This window comes from Aquarana catesbeiana, linkage group LG08 (assembly GCF_042186555.1).
Source record: "Aquarana catesbeiana isolate 2022-GZ linkage group LG08, ASM4218655v1, whole genome shotgun sequence".
NCBI classification, from domain to species: domain Eukaryota; kingdom Metazoa; phylum Chordata; class Amphibia; order Anura; family Ranidae; genus Aquarana; species Aquarana catesbeiana.
The window spans coordinates 269,389,540-269,405,695 of record NC_133331.1 but is presented as its reverse complement, the minus strand read 5'-3'; the positions used below and the strand labels follow the sequence as shown (position 1 = coordinate 269,405,695).

The 16,156-nt window shown below is 42.1% G+C and overlaps 1 pseudogene; it reads left to right on the top strand.

Moving 5' to 3' along the window:
* Window positions 1–1,394: 1,394 nt before the first annotated feature.
* On the top strand, window positions 1,395–10,149 carry LOC141106737 (uncharacterized; annotated as a pseudogene).
* Window positions 10,150–16,156: the final 6,007 nt, after the last annotated feature.

Genomic DNA, 16,156 nt, shown 5'->3' with positions numbered 1-16,156 from the left:
AACAGCTTCAACTCTTCTGGGAAGACTGTCCACAAGGTTTAGGAATATGTCTATGAGAATGTTTGACCAATCTTCCAGAAGTGCATTTGTGAGGTCAGGCACTAATGTGGACAAGAAGGCCTGGCTCACAGTCTCTGCTCTAATTCATCCCAAAGGTATTCTATTGGGATGAGGTCAGGTCTCTGCACAGGCCAGTCAAGTTCCTCCACCCCAAACTCACTCATCAATGCCTTTATGGACCTTACTTTGTGCATTGGTCAAAATCATTTGGTGGAGGGGAGATTATGGTGTGGGGTTGTATTTTAGGGGTTGGGCTTGGTCCCTTAGTTCCAGTGAAGGGAACTCTTAAGGTGTTAGCATACGAAGACATTTTGGAAAGTTTCATGCTCCCAACTTTGTGGGAACAGTTTGGTTATGGTCCCTTCCTGTTCCAACACGACTGTGCACAAGTGCACAAAAAAGATCCATAAAGACATGGATGAGCGAGTTTGGGGTGGAGCAACCTGACTGGCCTGCACATAGTCCTGACCTCAACCCGATAGAACACCTTTGGGATGAATTAGAGCGGAGACTACGAGCCAGGCCTTCTCGTCCACATCAGTGCCTGACCTCACAGATGTGCTTCAGGAAGAATGGTCAAACATTTCCATAGACACACTCCTAAACCTTGTGGACAGCCTTCCCAGAAGAGTTGAAGCTGGTATAGCTGCAAAGGGTGGGCCAACGCAATATTAAACCCTATTATTAAAGTTCATCTGCGTGTAAAAGCAAGCGTCACAATACTTTTGGCAATATAGTGTAGCTTATGCATTGTAATGTCTTATTATTTGTGACTTTTACATTTCCTGAATCTAAATAACACATCTCAAAAGTGTATCTAAAGGCAGTTGTTTTAGTTTCAGAAGAGGAAGGATAAGAACCCTTAGTCAGGGTATTATGCATGTCTCCCTGCTGGGACAGATTTACCCATCCTTTTGTCCTGGTGACCATTCTTAACCAGGCAGAAAGTAAGGGGAAATGTAAACATTTGCAGTTGTTGTCAATGAAATATATGAAAAATCTTCCAATGCAGCCAGCTCTTCATGAGAAAGCCCTCTAAAGGCCCGTGCACACGATCGGACCTTGTACAAACTTTCCCGTGGATTTTTGTACAAAGGGCGCTGCCCACAAACTTATATTGCATACACACGATCGGACTTTTAGGCAACAAACACGAACGTAGTGATGTTACAACGTACTGACAACACTTCAAAAGAGGACGTTCAATTCTCCGGCGTCACCCTTCGGGCTCCTTCTGCTAATTTCAAATTAGTAGACGTTTGGTCAGTGCTGATTCCCGGTTTTCAGTTCCATGTGTTTCTTTGCGTTTCTGACCGTTCGTAGGGCAACCAGCCATGTTGCGCAATCCTAGGAGAGAGCGTGCTGTTTATGGGCTTGGAGTTTTTGCTGTGACTTTAGCCCGGTCCAGGAATAGTCGGAGTGATAGGATGAGGAGTATTTGGGCCAAAACTTGGCTACTTAATCGTGACCAATTTAGCCATATGTCCTTGCTGCGTGAGCTGCAGGAGAATAATCCAAATGATTATCGGAATTATCTCCGGATGACGCACTCATGCTTTCAGCAACTATTGTCCTTGCTGTTCCCCTATATCATGAAGCAGGACACCTGCATAAGGGTTTCTATTCCAGCAGAGCAAAGGCTTATAGCCACCTTGCGTTATTTAGCGACAGGGAGGAGTCTCCACGACATAAAGTTTATCACTGGTATCTCTCCCCAGGCTTTGGGAGTCATTATTCCTGAGACATGTAGTGCTATTATCCAAGTCCTGCAGAAGGACTATATTCGTGTACGTTTTTTGCTTTAATATCACCTTCATGTTTTCTAATGTATTTTATATTTTTTGTCCTCTTTGTCCTCATGCATGCTGTAACCTTTTTGGTGGCCTACATGCATATTTTCCTTCACTAACCTCCCCAGCATGCTACCCTGGAACCATACACACCTGGCCTAGTAACTCAACACTGTATTTTTATGCTTCATTTTTATGTTTACCCTAAACACCCCCCAAAATGTGTCTCAACTTTATTCCTGTCCTTAAATTTATGCAGAGTGCAAGAGTCCCTTTTTGGTGGTGCAAACACTTATCCCCCCCCCCCCCAAAAAAAAAAAAAAAAAAAAACTGAGTCAACTGATATAACTACTCTATCTGCTGATTTTGATAAACACATACACAGTATACCTTATTTTTTGAGTTAAGATTGCTGCATAAATTCTCAAAAGCATGTAGTGCAAGGGCCTGTCTGATTACCTTCAAAAGGTACACATTTTATGTTCGTTATGATGAATTTAGCATTATGAGGGGCTCCCACCATCCCTGTGCTGTTTTCATTATGAGGGGCTCCCACCATCCCTGTGCTGTGTTAATTATGAGGGGCTCTCACCATCCCTCTGCTGTTTTCATTATGAGGGGCTTCCACCATCCCTGTGCTGACTTCCTGGGTTTTTAACTTTATCATAATGAATAATCATAATTAACAAACATTTTTATTATTTTGTCCGATGTATGTCAAAATGTGTATAGATTTGGACAATGTGCATTCTTTTTTGTGGATTATGCCACTTCTTACCTGTCCACTGGCCTGCCAATCTTTTAAAGATGGATGGTCAGGCAAAATTAAACTTAATTTTTAATGCATTTAGCTCTCATGGAAGTGTAGAGGTTTACTTGTCAAAAACATCTACCCATTCAACCCCCCCTAACATTTTTAGAATGTGCCACCAGAGGTAGTGAGGGAGCATATAATTATAACTTATCCTTTTTTTGTAAATACACATTTTAATGTTATAATATTATGTTGCCCCACAATGTTTGTGTCAAATATGGTTGGAATTTTATTTTCTCAAGTATCTTTTTTTTATTTGTTTGACTCCACAGTTTCCTTCAAACACCCAGCAATAGCAGGATGTGGCGGCCCAGTTTGCCAATTTATGGAGTTTTCCCAACTGTGGAGGTGCCATTGATGGCAAACATGTAAGGATAGTCCCGCCACCAAACTCTGGATCATATTATTTTAATTATAAAGGGTTTTGCAGCATAGTTCTGCTTGCTGTGGTGTCAGCCAACTATGAGTTTATGTACGTTGATGTTGGGATGAATGGACGCCACTCTGATGGAGGTGTGATGATGCGTACAGAATTTTATGATAGTCTACAAAAAGGGACCTTACATTTGCCACATACTCAGGACAATATTGAGGCACTAAATTTTGTATTTGTGGCAGATGAGGCCTTTTCTTTGGGGGAACATATTCTAAAATCCTTTCCAATGAGGAACCTAACCCCAGAACAAAGAATTTTCAACTATCGCCTCTCTCGGGCCCAAAGGGTCATGGAAAATGCATTTGGCATCCTTTCCAATAAATTTAAGCTCTTTTTAACCGCCATAAACTTGGCAGAATATAAAATTAATCATGTAGTTTTGTGCTGCTGCATCCTCCATAATTGTTTAAGGAGGAATGCTTCCAGCTACATTGCCTCAGGGCAAAGTGATGAGCCTTTTTCTCGACCAGCTGAAGAGGCTGTGATGCCAGCTCTGGAAAGTGCGCGTGCTGGTTTGGGCTCCCAGAATGCCCGTCTTGTCCGTGAACAATATATGGATACAAAAATAGTGTAGCGCTGTGTGTATAAACTTTTACAAAATTAAATGGTGAGCTAAATTCTAGCCATCCCTTACAGGTCTAGATAATCAACTAAGTCCTTCAAAATAGCATATGAAATACAGTGAGTATAAAAAACAATAATATATTAAGTGCCTCAAATTAATTGAGATACGGTGAATATAATAAACCAATAGTAAAAAGCAGTGTGGTAAATTGAAGAAAAATCATATATAAGTGACCAATCAATCAACAGATATAGTCCATGAAGGTTGACAATTGGATTCCAAGTGAAAAATAGGAAGCCACCACCAAAAGTCTATGAGGATTGAATATTGAAATATGAAACTCCCAAGCTTCCTCGTAAACAAAATTAATCACTTCTGACAGATGGATAGATAAATAACCACAGAAGGATGGAGGGTCTAGGTGTGTGGTGGGACCATCACCGAAGCATCAAGAGAGGCTTACCGGAATCAGGTGACTTGAAAAGACATACGTCTTACAAGTCTAAGACAGCTTGAATGACCATCAGGTCTGGCAAGGTAAGTCGTCAGATGTCCTCAGCTTCAAATGGGGAGGGGTCTCGTCACAGCTTCAAACTTCCCCAAACGGTCCAACAGGCCAAGTGGATGATGGGCATAATATCGTTTATAAACATCAATTTATTTAAATAATAAAAAGAAAACACTCACATAATAGGAGATCTCAAAACAGCTCAAAAAAGGTCAGTCGCGGTGATCGTGAGGGGTCCACCCAACATGTTTCGGCTAACAAGCCTTCATCTGGGGTGTGGAGCCCCCCTACCTCACCGCTATTTAAATCTGAAATGACCCCCACTGGGAGTGTCACAATACCGGAAGTTGCACAACTGATATCACTTCCGGTTATTGAGAATGGTGGTGATTAACCTAAATGAGCATACAATTTAAAGGGAGCAATAAGCGGTATTATACCGCCAGCCCCAATATATATAGAGTCCAGATCGAATGATATAAATTACAATGGTAAACTGGCCGGCTAAACCGGAAGTGTTCAAGATGCACGCCAAGCCTCACTCTCAGTGTGGCCGGATCTCATAAGTCGAAGCGCCATCGCGTTCCGCCCACTAGGTTGATGGCGCTTCGCACTGAGGCACTTAATATATTATTGTTTTTTATATTCACTGTATTTCATATGCTATTTTGAAGGACTTAGTTGATTATCTAGACCTGTAAGGGATGGCTAGAATTTAGCTCACCATTTAATTTTGTAAAAGTTTATACACACAGCGCTACACTATTTTTGTATCTGTTTGTCCCAACCTATGTCTAGAGGTGTGTTAGCTGCTAACTGTATAACATTTTCTTTACACTTTTTGGCGCAGCGCTGTACTCATCCCCCCATTGATTCCGTGAACAATATATGGACTACTTTGTCGGTAGAGGGGCAGTGCCTTGGCAGCAAAATTTACTTGCTGATTAATGATTTGACTTATGTCTGTTTACTAGCTTTGCAAATAGCCTTGATCTTTGTCATTTTTGCCACTAGTGCAAACCAACCTGATGTGCAACATGAGGTGACAATCTCGCTTTGAGCTAACTATTATATTGTGTTGTGTCTCGGCTACACACATTTTAGAGTACACTGTCAATGTAACTACACCAACTTAACAAATGTACTGGTATTGAGCATTGAAATAAGAAGCCACACATTGTTTTTTGTTTAAAATTTTTTATCTGTGCACATTCATGTGCGTTTTGTATTTTTTTTTTTTCAGAAACAGGCATGTTCTAAAACAGAACTTGCATAACTCTGGAACTTACAAAGTTCAACTTCAAAAAACTATGCAAATATCACACATATGTATTTTTTTTAAAGAAAATATATATATAATTTTTTTTTTCTTTTTCTTTTTTTTTTTTGAAAAATAGGCATGTTTAAAAACATAACATAGACAACTACAAAGTTCAATGTATACAAAAATAGGCATGTTTAAAAACATAACATAGACAACTTACAAAGTTCAATGTATACAAATTGGAATGTGGACATCATCATGCAGCAGGAAATGAAGAACATGATAAATGTTTTTTGACGTAAAAAGGGTTTATATTCTACTCAAAACATCAATCACGTTCTTCATTTCCTGCTGCGTGATGTCCAGGTCGATTATGCATGGCATCAATTTCGCCATTCCAGGCCATGATCTGCCCAATAAGCCTTTTGGCCATCTGTCGTGTCCGTCGTGAAACATTCCGCTTCCTGTTCCACAACCAGCACATCACCTAAAAATGGGTTAAAAAACATGTAGTTAGAAATATGCAGGCATACATAGATTACCAGAAGCTGGGGTGTCAGACAGTCACCTGGTGGGGTACACTCTCCCACTTCCTCCACCTCTCTTACCTCCACATCCTCAGTGACGCTGAGGCTCAGTTCAAATTGAGCCTGGTGAGGTTGTGGGTCCTGGCGAGGTTAGGGGGTCCCGGCGGGGTTACGGGTCCCGGCGACCCTGTTGTCTGCGTCTTTTATCCCCTATGAGAAAGAAACAAAAGGTATACTTAGCACACAGATATTTGTGGCCAGAGTTAGGAAAATGAAACATTGCTTTCAAGTGGTGTACAATTGTCTGTTTAGGAAGAGATCCAAGTTGAAGACATGATTAAAATTCCCTTTTAACCAAAATGCAATACTTACCGTTTTTGGCCAAGTTTCTCTGGTGTCCCACACTAGTGCTCCTGAGTCCAGATGTGTAAACAGCTGCTGAGTGTCCTCTCCTTATATTCCACTGAATCTATTGAGCAATTCATTCAAATTTCAAAGACATCTAGACAACAATGTCTTAAACTTCATTTAATCAGACAAATTATACCAAAACAGTCATAACCCTATATCAGCTAAAGACATTGTATTTTTTGGCAAACGATCACTGTTTGTCTCTACGAACGTTGTTTCCTACCTACGAACGATTAAGTACAACAGTAAAGAAAAGCACATGGAGCAGCATGCAAGTGAATAATCATAAATAGGAACAAACGACAAGTACTTACTTTTTCGAAGCACCTTCTTTATTTTGAGATACAGATCTGGCTCCCGGTTTTTTATGTCGGACCAGCGCTTCCTCAATTGTTCTTCCTTCCGTTATACCCCAAACTTGCGTTCCAGAGTCCTCACAAAACGAGACAGGATTTGGTCCTTTAGTAAATTTGGATGGCGTATGGACCATGTTTCCCATCGTAATCCTCCCTGTGTAAAATCTCCACCATTTTAGCAAAGGACATGTTGGTGGCCTTACATCGCCTCCCCCTGGATCGTGATGTTTGTGGTTCTGGCCTTTCCACCCCACTAGAAGATGACACATCACACACCTGTGTCTCCACCATGTTGCTCCTTACTGTGCACTGAAGAGAGAAGGGGCGGGGAATATTACAGAAAAAATACGCTGTCTATGTCAAGCTAACACGCGGTACTAACGAAGGCGTCATGATGTGCGGAGAGCGGAGTTTTCACGCATAGGCAGTGTATATCAGTCGAACGAGCGTGTGATTTAACATAATGTTCTGATTTGGCACAATACGAACGGAAGCCGAGAGTAGCCGCGAAAAAGAAGGTACGTTTCTAAATTCTGTAGCTACTGCTAGTACTTTTAAATTACTGTTTTTTGCTTTGGAAATTTAATTTTGCTCTCAAACTGTTTTTACATACGGGAAACATGCACAACTTTACAGGCATACTATAGACATCCACACCCCCCCACCCCCCCACCCAGTTACGAAATGTAAAGGAATATTTCACTTTTATTGTTTCACTTTTAAACATTATTAAAGTCCATGGACCCAGGTCCCCAAACTTTTTATGGCAATTAGCTTGCATATTATCCATTAAAATTATCACTTTTGGAGAACCGATTGAGGAGGTGCAATCTCCGTTTTATCGGTCTCCCTGAGGGGACGGAAGGTAAGGACCCCACTATCTTCCTTGAACACTTGCTGGTCACTACATATGGACGTGAGGCCTTTTCCCCGCTGCTGGCGGTAGAGAGGGCACATCGTATGCCGGCTAAACCCCCTCCCCCAGGAGCTCCCCCTCGTACATTCATAGCGAAGCTCCTTAATTACAAGGACAGGGATGCCGCACTGCTCCTTGCCAGGGAGAAGGGTAACATTCCGTTTGGTAATAAGAAGGTTGCGGTCTTTCCTGACTTTTCAGCGGAGGTACAGCGCCGCTGCCAGAGATTTAATGAAGCTAAAAGACGCCTGAGGATCAAACACCTAAAATACTCCATGCTGTTCCCTGCACGTCTAAGAATAGAGAGTGACGGCCGCGCTCTTTTTTTCGAAGACCCCGAAGCCGTTATAACATGGCTGGAGAGGCAAGATGCCCCACCACGGGCAGGACACTGAAATATATCTCCTTAATTTGTTAAATCTTTTGCCTCATACGTGTCTCTTTCCCACCTGGCGGTTGCCGAGCATTGCACGACGCTTGGTCACGTATCTGAACGGTGATCCCTTATTTTCTATACCCTCTTCACTTTTCTCCTCGATCGACTGGTGGATTATGTCTGCACACTTTAGGGCGCCCTCCTCCCTTCTGTGGACGGGGTTTTAGTGAATGGTTTCGGACGAGACTTATTTGCTGGCCGCATATGGACAACAACACGGGCCGCCTTAAAAGATCCCGACCACATAACAAATAGTCTCTCACCAACTTTCCCCCGATGTGTCCTTCCGATTTCTATCCTCAGGATCACGGATCCCGTTATCCCTTTTTTTTCAAAAATTTTTTTTTTTTCTTCTCTCCTTTTATATTTTTACTGGAGCCACAGCTGTCCTACCACTTACATGTATAGTGCAGCGTTTTTTCGCCCCCACATCAGCTAGGAGATATGTTTGGGCCGGTGAGACTGTCTCCTGTTTTGCAGTTAAAATTGTCAACAAGCTCCCCATGGGAGGGAAGATAACAGAGATGCCTGTGTTACGTTACCAACATTTGACCCTGCAGTCTTCCAAGGCATCTCTTTTCATTATAACTTTGATTTTTGTTAATCTTACCGGATCCACAGGTTGTCACCTAAATGATTGTTATACCACAGTTTGGGATAATGCCCACATCAGTTGGGGTGGGTGCAGAGGGGGGGGGGGTTCATTTTTTTCTTTTTTTGATATATGGCAATACAGATGATATGGTGCTATTTCAAATGTTGTGTAGTTGTGTGCTTTTAGTCTCAATTTTACTTGAAGTCTGCTGGATCCCTTTGGTGCCGGTGCCTAGAGACCTCCGCCTGGGCCCCTTTGGCCCATGGGAGCTATGGGCTCGATGCCGTTAGGATTCACTGTCTGCATATGCTTCCTCTCCAACATGATGTCCATTAAATTTCTCACATGGAATGTGAGAGGTCTAAGAAATAAGATTAAGAGGTCAGCAGCCTTGTCTTTCCTTAAAAAACAACGGGCAAATATCACGGTATTGGTTGAGACACATGTGAAGGGAAGGTTGCAGCAAGCCCTCCGTCGTCCATGGGTCGGGTGGGCATATCATTCAACCCACATGTCCTATGCATGGGGAGTTTCAAATTTGGTGGCCAAATCCATCCAATTTGAACTGTGTGATATCTTGACCGACTCCCAAGGGAGATATGTCTTTTTAAGTGCCAAACTTTATGGTGAACCGTTTCTCTTATTAGCTTGTTATATTCCTCCACCATTTTGCACAGAGGTCATTACAGAGGGGTTTGCATTTATGTCTCGCTTCCCTTCAATACCAGCTGTCTGGTTAGGAGATTTTAATAATGTCATGGATCCCAGCCTGGACAGAACCAGAGTGGGGGCGCCACCCTCCGGTAGCATACACCAAACCAGATTCTCCAAATTAATGTCCACATTTAATTTGATGGATACATGGCGATACAAATATCCAAGTGGCCTAGCATATTCATGTTTTTCATCCACACACAATTCGTTATCCCGCATAGATTTAATTATGATCTCTCACACACTTGCATTACGTTTGAAGGAGGTGGAATTCTGCCCTCGACTCCTTTCTGATCACAGTCCTTACTGGATCACTATCTCCATTCCAAAAATTAGACCATCCCGCGCTTGGCGCCTAAACCCATTCTGGTTGTCATTGCTGCCGGAGGATGACGAACTGGTAAACACGTGGAAACAGTACTTTTTGGAAAACGAAAAGTCTGCCTCACCGTTGGTAGTTTGGGAAATGATCAAAATATATGTACGCTCCACTATGATCTCTCACATTAATAAGCTGAAGGCTGATTCTGCCGCTGCCATTTACAAGGCAATGGCGGAACTGTCCTCTTCTGAACACGCATATGCCCAAAACCCAACGCCAGAACTAGCTATCTCGCTCAAATTACAAAATAGGGTGGTGAACCAGCTCCAATATGGGAAGGCCAGACAAAGACTGTTCTTTTCCAGACAAAAACTATTTGAACACGGCGAGCGAGCGGGCAAATTACTAGCATATGGTGGAAAAAACCTGCGCTAATGAGCAAAACGTGATAAAGGATAAAATTCACAAAGTGCAGCTGCAAAAAAAACTCCAAATATCCATGAAGTGATAAACATATAAATAAAACTTTTGTGCGCTAGCAATAATATAATTAAATGAAGAGTGCCTAGGAGACACAATGTATGTGTGAATCCCAGCAAAAATGATGACAACAACAAGTGTATAGAATCATTACTCAAAAGATCCAACACAATATTAGCATATGCTGAAAATAAGTAATCACACATCAAAAGAACTTATAATCAGTCCATAACTGGGTTCAAAAAAAATTGGTAGAAAGAGAAAGTCCACTTGGTATATCTCATCACTGAATCATGAGAAATAATGAGCTGAAGAGACTCTTATCGAATGTACATTGATTGCAGAAAAAGGAGTAATAGATGTGCGCTTACCCCAATCGTTGGACCTCCTCTATGGCAAGGTCGTATGGGCTTGCAGATATAACCCTCTGCAGGGACAGAATGTTGATATCCGGGTCTTGTCAGCATGTACCACCGACTCCAATGTGGTCCGGTCAATCCAACTGCTCCAACATCAGAGGGGGGACTCAGGAGTGGAAGAGTCCATATTTAGGAAAAAACATAAGGAGAAGAACTCCAATAGTGTAATAACGTTTGGGGTTTTATTGGTTAAAAAAAAACACAGATGTACATATAAAAGATTCCAATAGGAAAAAATATTTCTCTAAAAAAGCCGGCATAAAACAAAGGCTGAACGCCCGTGCAAATAGGGACTTCGGAACACGTGATGGCAAGCACTGCGAGGCCACGCCCTACATGTTTCGTCATACGTGACGTCTTCTACGGGGCCCCGTATTGGAATCTTTTATATGTACATCTGTGGTTTTTTTTAACCAATAAAACCCCAAACGTTATTACACTATTGGAGTTCTTCTCCTTATGTTTTTTCCTAAATATGGACTCTTCCACTCCTGAGTCCCCCCTCTGATGTTGGAGCAGTTGGATTGACCGGACCACATTGGAGTCGGTGGTACATGCTGACAAGACCCGGATATCAACATTCTGTCCCTGCAGAGGGTTATATCTGCAAGCCCATACGACCTTGCCATAGAGGAGGTCCAACGATTGGGGTAAGCGCACATCTATTACTCCTTTTTCTGCAATCAATGTACATTCGATAAGAGTCTCTTCAGCTCATTATTTCTCATGATTCAGTGATGAGATATACCAAGTGGACTTTCTCTTTCTACCAATTTTTTTTGAACCCAGTTATGGACTGATTATAAGTTCTTTTGATGTGTGATTACTTATTTTCAGCATATGCTAATATTGTGTTGGATCTTTTGAGTAATGATTCTATACACTTGTTGTTGTCATCATTTTTGCTGGGATTCACACATACATTGTGTCTCCTAGGCACTCTTCATTTAATTATATTATTGCTAGCGCACAAAAGTTTTATTTATAAATTACTAGCATATCTGGTTCACAATGAAGATAGACCGCCGGTGGTAATCTCTCTACACGGCGACAATAGTATACTGATTACAGATCCCCTCAAAGACACTGCTAAATTTAGAGATTTTTTTGCTGAGTTATATACCTCTAGAACCCCGAACGAGGGGGATTCGATGAACCATTTCTTAGAAAATATCCCCTTCCCATGTCTTACAGATGACCAAATCTCGATGCTTGATGCCCCTCTCATGACTGATGAAATTACTGAAGCTCTAGCGGGATTTGCCAGGTCTAAGTCCCTGGGGTCAGACGGCCTACCAGTAGAATTCTACCTTCAATACAGTGAACTACTCATACCTAAACTGCTGGCCTTATATAATTACGCTTTTGAAACATTTGAGTTACCCCCTCCTCGCGAGAGGCGACTATAGTCTTGATAGCCAAGCCAGGTAAAGACCCCAGACACCCTGCCTCTTACAGGCCTATCTCCCTTCTCCAGGTGGACATTAAAGTCTTAGCCAAAGTCCTCGCAAACCGTATTAAACAAATTATCCTTTCTTTAATCCACACAGACCATGCGGGCTTTATGCCGGATCGTAATACATCGTTTAACTTACGTAGACTCTACATTAACCTTCAGGCCTTACATGATGGAGCAGGCTCCCGTGTGATAGTAGCTTTGGATACAGCCAAAGCTTTTGATTCAGTGGAATGGAGGCACCTATGGAAATGCTTGGAATGCTACGGGTTTGGTGCCAAGATCATTTAATGGATTCAATTACTCTACCAAGACCCACAAGCTAGAGTGGTGGCGAACGGCTGGCCTTCCCATGTGTTTGGTTTGTCGCGTGGCACGAGACAGGGATGCCCGTTGTCCCCATTACTGTATGCACTAGCGGCGGAACCCCTTGCAATCTCCATACGGGAAAACCCAGAGATTAGAGGTCTTGGAGTGGGGGACCTCATTGAAAAAATCAGCATGTATGCTGATGACACTTTGTTATACTTAGCCAATTCAGGTCCCTCACTCCAGACTGCATTGAATACAATAGAATTATTCGTTACATTCTCTGGACTTAAAATTAATTGGGAAAAATCGCAAATTTTACCCTTAGACAGCTTTCCACCTCCAGAAGCCCAAGCGCACCTTCCGTTGCAAAGAGTTTCCCTCATTAAATACCTTGGGGTACTTGTATCTAGAACTCCAGCTGAATACACTAATCTTAATGTAGAACCTTTATTTGATTTGATTAAGACTAAAACACAAACCTGGGCCCGCTTACCACTAGGTGTCTGGGGACGCATCAACCTAATAAAAATGGTGCTATTACCCAAAATACTGTATGTCCTCTGGCACGCCCCGGTCTATTTACCCTTGAAGTATTTCAAGATTATGGAATCCTTTTTGAAAACATTTGTTTGGGGATCCTCCAGACATAAATTGGCCTGGAGAGCTCTGCAAAACCCCACTGACCTAGGTGGTACGGCAGTACCAGATCTCAGTTGTTACTATATTGCTTCTCAGCTGTCCCAATTATATCACATTGAGATAACTGAGAGGGAGAGATTCTGCACCCTATTGTGCCTGAACAAGACAAAACACGCCTACGACCCCACCTGCTCAATAGCGGTAGGGGTTGCTGATGCTGTACACAGGGGTGACAGTAAATCTTTGCTCTATCAATACAGATGCATCTGGGACATTGCCATGAACAAACTAGAGATTCCCCACATCAATGACTATACCCCATTATGGCATAATAAAACCCTACCGCATCTGCTACAAATCCCAGATCCAGGAGTCTGGGAATCTAGGGGTATACTATACATACATCACCTGATCTCGAATGGAACATTAAAACAGTTTGATGTCCTATGTACTGAATTCGCACTCCCAAACTCTCGCTGGGAGAGGGAGGTGGGCCAAATGGAAGACGAGGAATGGACTGAGGCGTTAGATACCTGTAAAGCAGTGTTCCCTAAACTATCAGATAGGCTGTCCCAGTTATTCTACATCAAGCTTATCTCACTCCTATTAGGATTGCTGTCCCCTACTTGTCACCTCTGCCTCACAGAACCAGGTACTTTCTTTCATCTTATTTGGACGTGCCCTCTGATACAGGGATTTTGGAAACAGGTAGTGGACTTTCTTCACGACACCATGGGCTCTCCACTCACATTGAACCCAAAGCCGTGTGTACTGGGGATATTCCCAGAACCAGACATTGACAAATATACCAAAATTTTCCTCCATGAAATGTTGTTTTCAGCCAGAAAAACTCTGGCCAGACATTGGATGAGATCATCTCCTCCCACTTTGATAAATTGGAAGACGGACGTGAATAGCTCCCTACCATATAAAAAATTTGTCTATAAAAACAGGGGATGCCCTGCAAAGTATGAAAAAATCTGGGACAGGTGGCTCTCAGAGTCTGACACATGTACTGATCCAATAACATAACTTCCTCTTGAGTTGGAAAACTACCAAATAATACCATTATACCGTACTGACTTTACACACAATGTATACCTTATAAGCATCACCTTGATGATATGATTAGTTATGTTGTATGATTTATGCATAATGTCGTACCCCTTTGATCTCCTTTTTTTTCTTTTCTTTTTTTTTGTATAAATGTGCCATTGTATTGCCACAAAGTACCCTGCATGTATAAACTCTGTGTACATTGTTCAATAAAACGAGTTTTAAAAGTGAAAAAAAAATTATCACTTTTGAATTCTCCCATAGACTTTTATAGGGTGTTCCGCGGCTTTCGGATTAGCCGAAAACAACATAAACGGTTTGCTATTCGGCGAACGGGCGAGCAGCCAATGTTCAAGTCAAACTCATGTTCGACCCGTACATACAGCCCATCACTACTGCTTAAATAAAGGCCTATATTATGACCAGATTATGAGCTATACGCCACCCATTATGGTTTGTCTTGTGTTCTGTTTTGCAGACATCTGATACTTGTCACCAAAATGATGAAGTCAGCTTTGAATTCACACAAATTCCTTAGCCAGTTTATCAAACAATACAGAGAGCTCACATGTCTGTGGCAAGTCAAACATAAAGATTATTGCAATAAAACCAAGAGGATGGCAGCAATTGATAAACTGGTGGAATTTGCGAAGACTGTGTACCCCAGAGCAACCTACAGTTTGCTAAAGACCAAAACTGGGGGCCTCAGAAGCATGTATAACAGGGAACGAAAGAAGATTGACGAATCCAAAAAATCAGGAGCAGGAGCTGAAGATGTCTATGTTCCCAAGCTGTGGTATTTCAACAGCCTCCATTTTTTTGTCGGATCAAACTGTACCACGCCGATCTCTCTATACACTACCCTCTGCATCAGCTGAGGCCACTGATACTGAGCCTGATCCTACACAGGATGAAGAGGAGGAGGAGCTCAGCTTGACCCAGGTATAGTATTGTTTAAAAGCTTGGCTAAAAAATATAAATTATTTAGATTATAGTAATGCATAGTAATTTGTTGTCCTAAAAAAGTGAGTTCCATATCAATAGACAGTAGTGGCCAAAAAGGATTAGGACAAGAATGAGAAATGCTGGAGTCAGAATGATAGTCTTTACTATTTGAACACATTCCAAATTAAAAGTCATGACCTGAAAAGTGTTTGTGATTGATGTCCAAAAATTAAAATGATGTTGGTTTTACACACACAGGAACTTTTGAGCCAAGAAGAGGCTTGGCCCAGCAGCCAGATGACAACTGAGTGCAGAATCCCTCCCCTGCGTCCTCCCAAAAAAAGGGCCAGGAAGAGCCAACACCTGGATGAGGCCACAGCTGAGTTCTTAACTAGGGCTACATCTGTGATCACCACAGCACCCAATAGTGCTGAAGGGTTTGGCTGTTTTACAGCTAATAAGCTCCATGAGCTTGACGCAGATCAAAGGGAGCTATGTGAGGGTATAATCATCCAGCTCTTCAGCAAGGCCAGGAAACGACAGCTAACCACTAAATCACATGTGTGTCATTTGGACCTCCACCTCCTCCACAACAAGCCTACCCACCCCAGCAAACCTACCCACCTCAGCAAACCTACCCACCTCAGCAAACCTACCCACCTCATCAAACCTACCCAACTCATCAAACCTACCCACCTCAGCAAACCTACCCACCCCAGCAAGCCCACCCCCAGCAAGCCCACCCACCTCAGCAGCATGGTGGTCAGTGGCAAAATCAGCCCCAGGATCCACAACAAGGCCAGTGGTCTGGGGAGTTTAGGGGCTACTAATTTAGAATGTTGTATTTTTTGATTTGAGTATGATTTAATAGGCTATTTTTTTATTTTTCTGTGTATCATTTGCTCTTTTGGTTTCTAATTTTGAATTTTGAATTGTGATGACAGAGAATATGTCTAATAATTTAGTAATTTTATTTATGCTGTGAATGCACAATAAACAAAATGGCCAAAAAAAAAGACAACATTTTTTACTGATATCACTAGACAACAAATCCTATGTAAAATATGTTTGTCTGTACTCTGTCAGTATCACCAGCAAAGCAGATTTATTATTAAGCCATTAAAAAGAAGAAGAG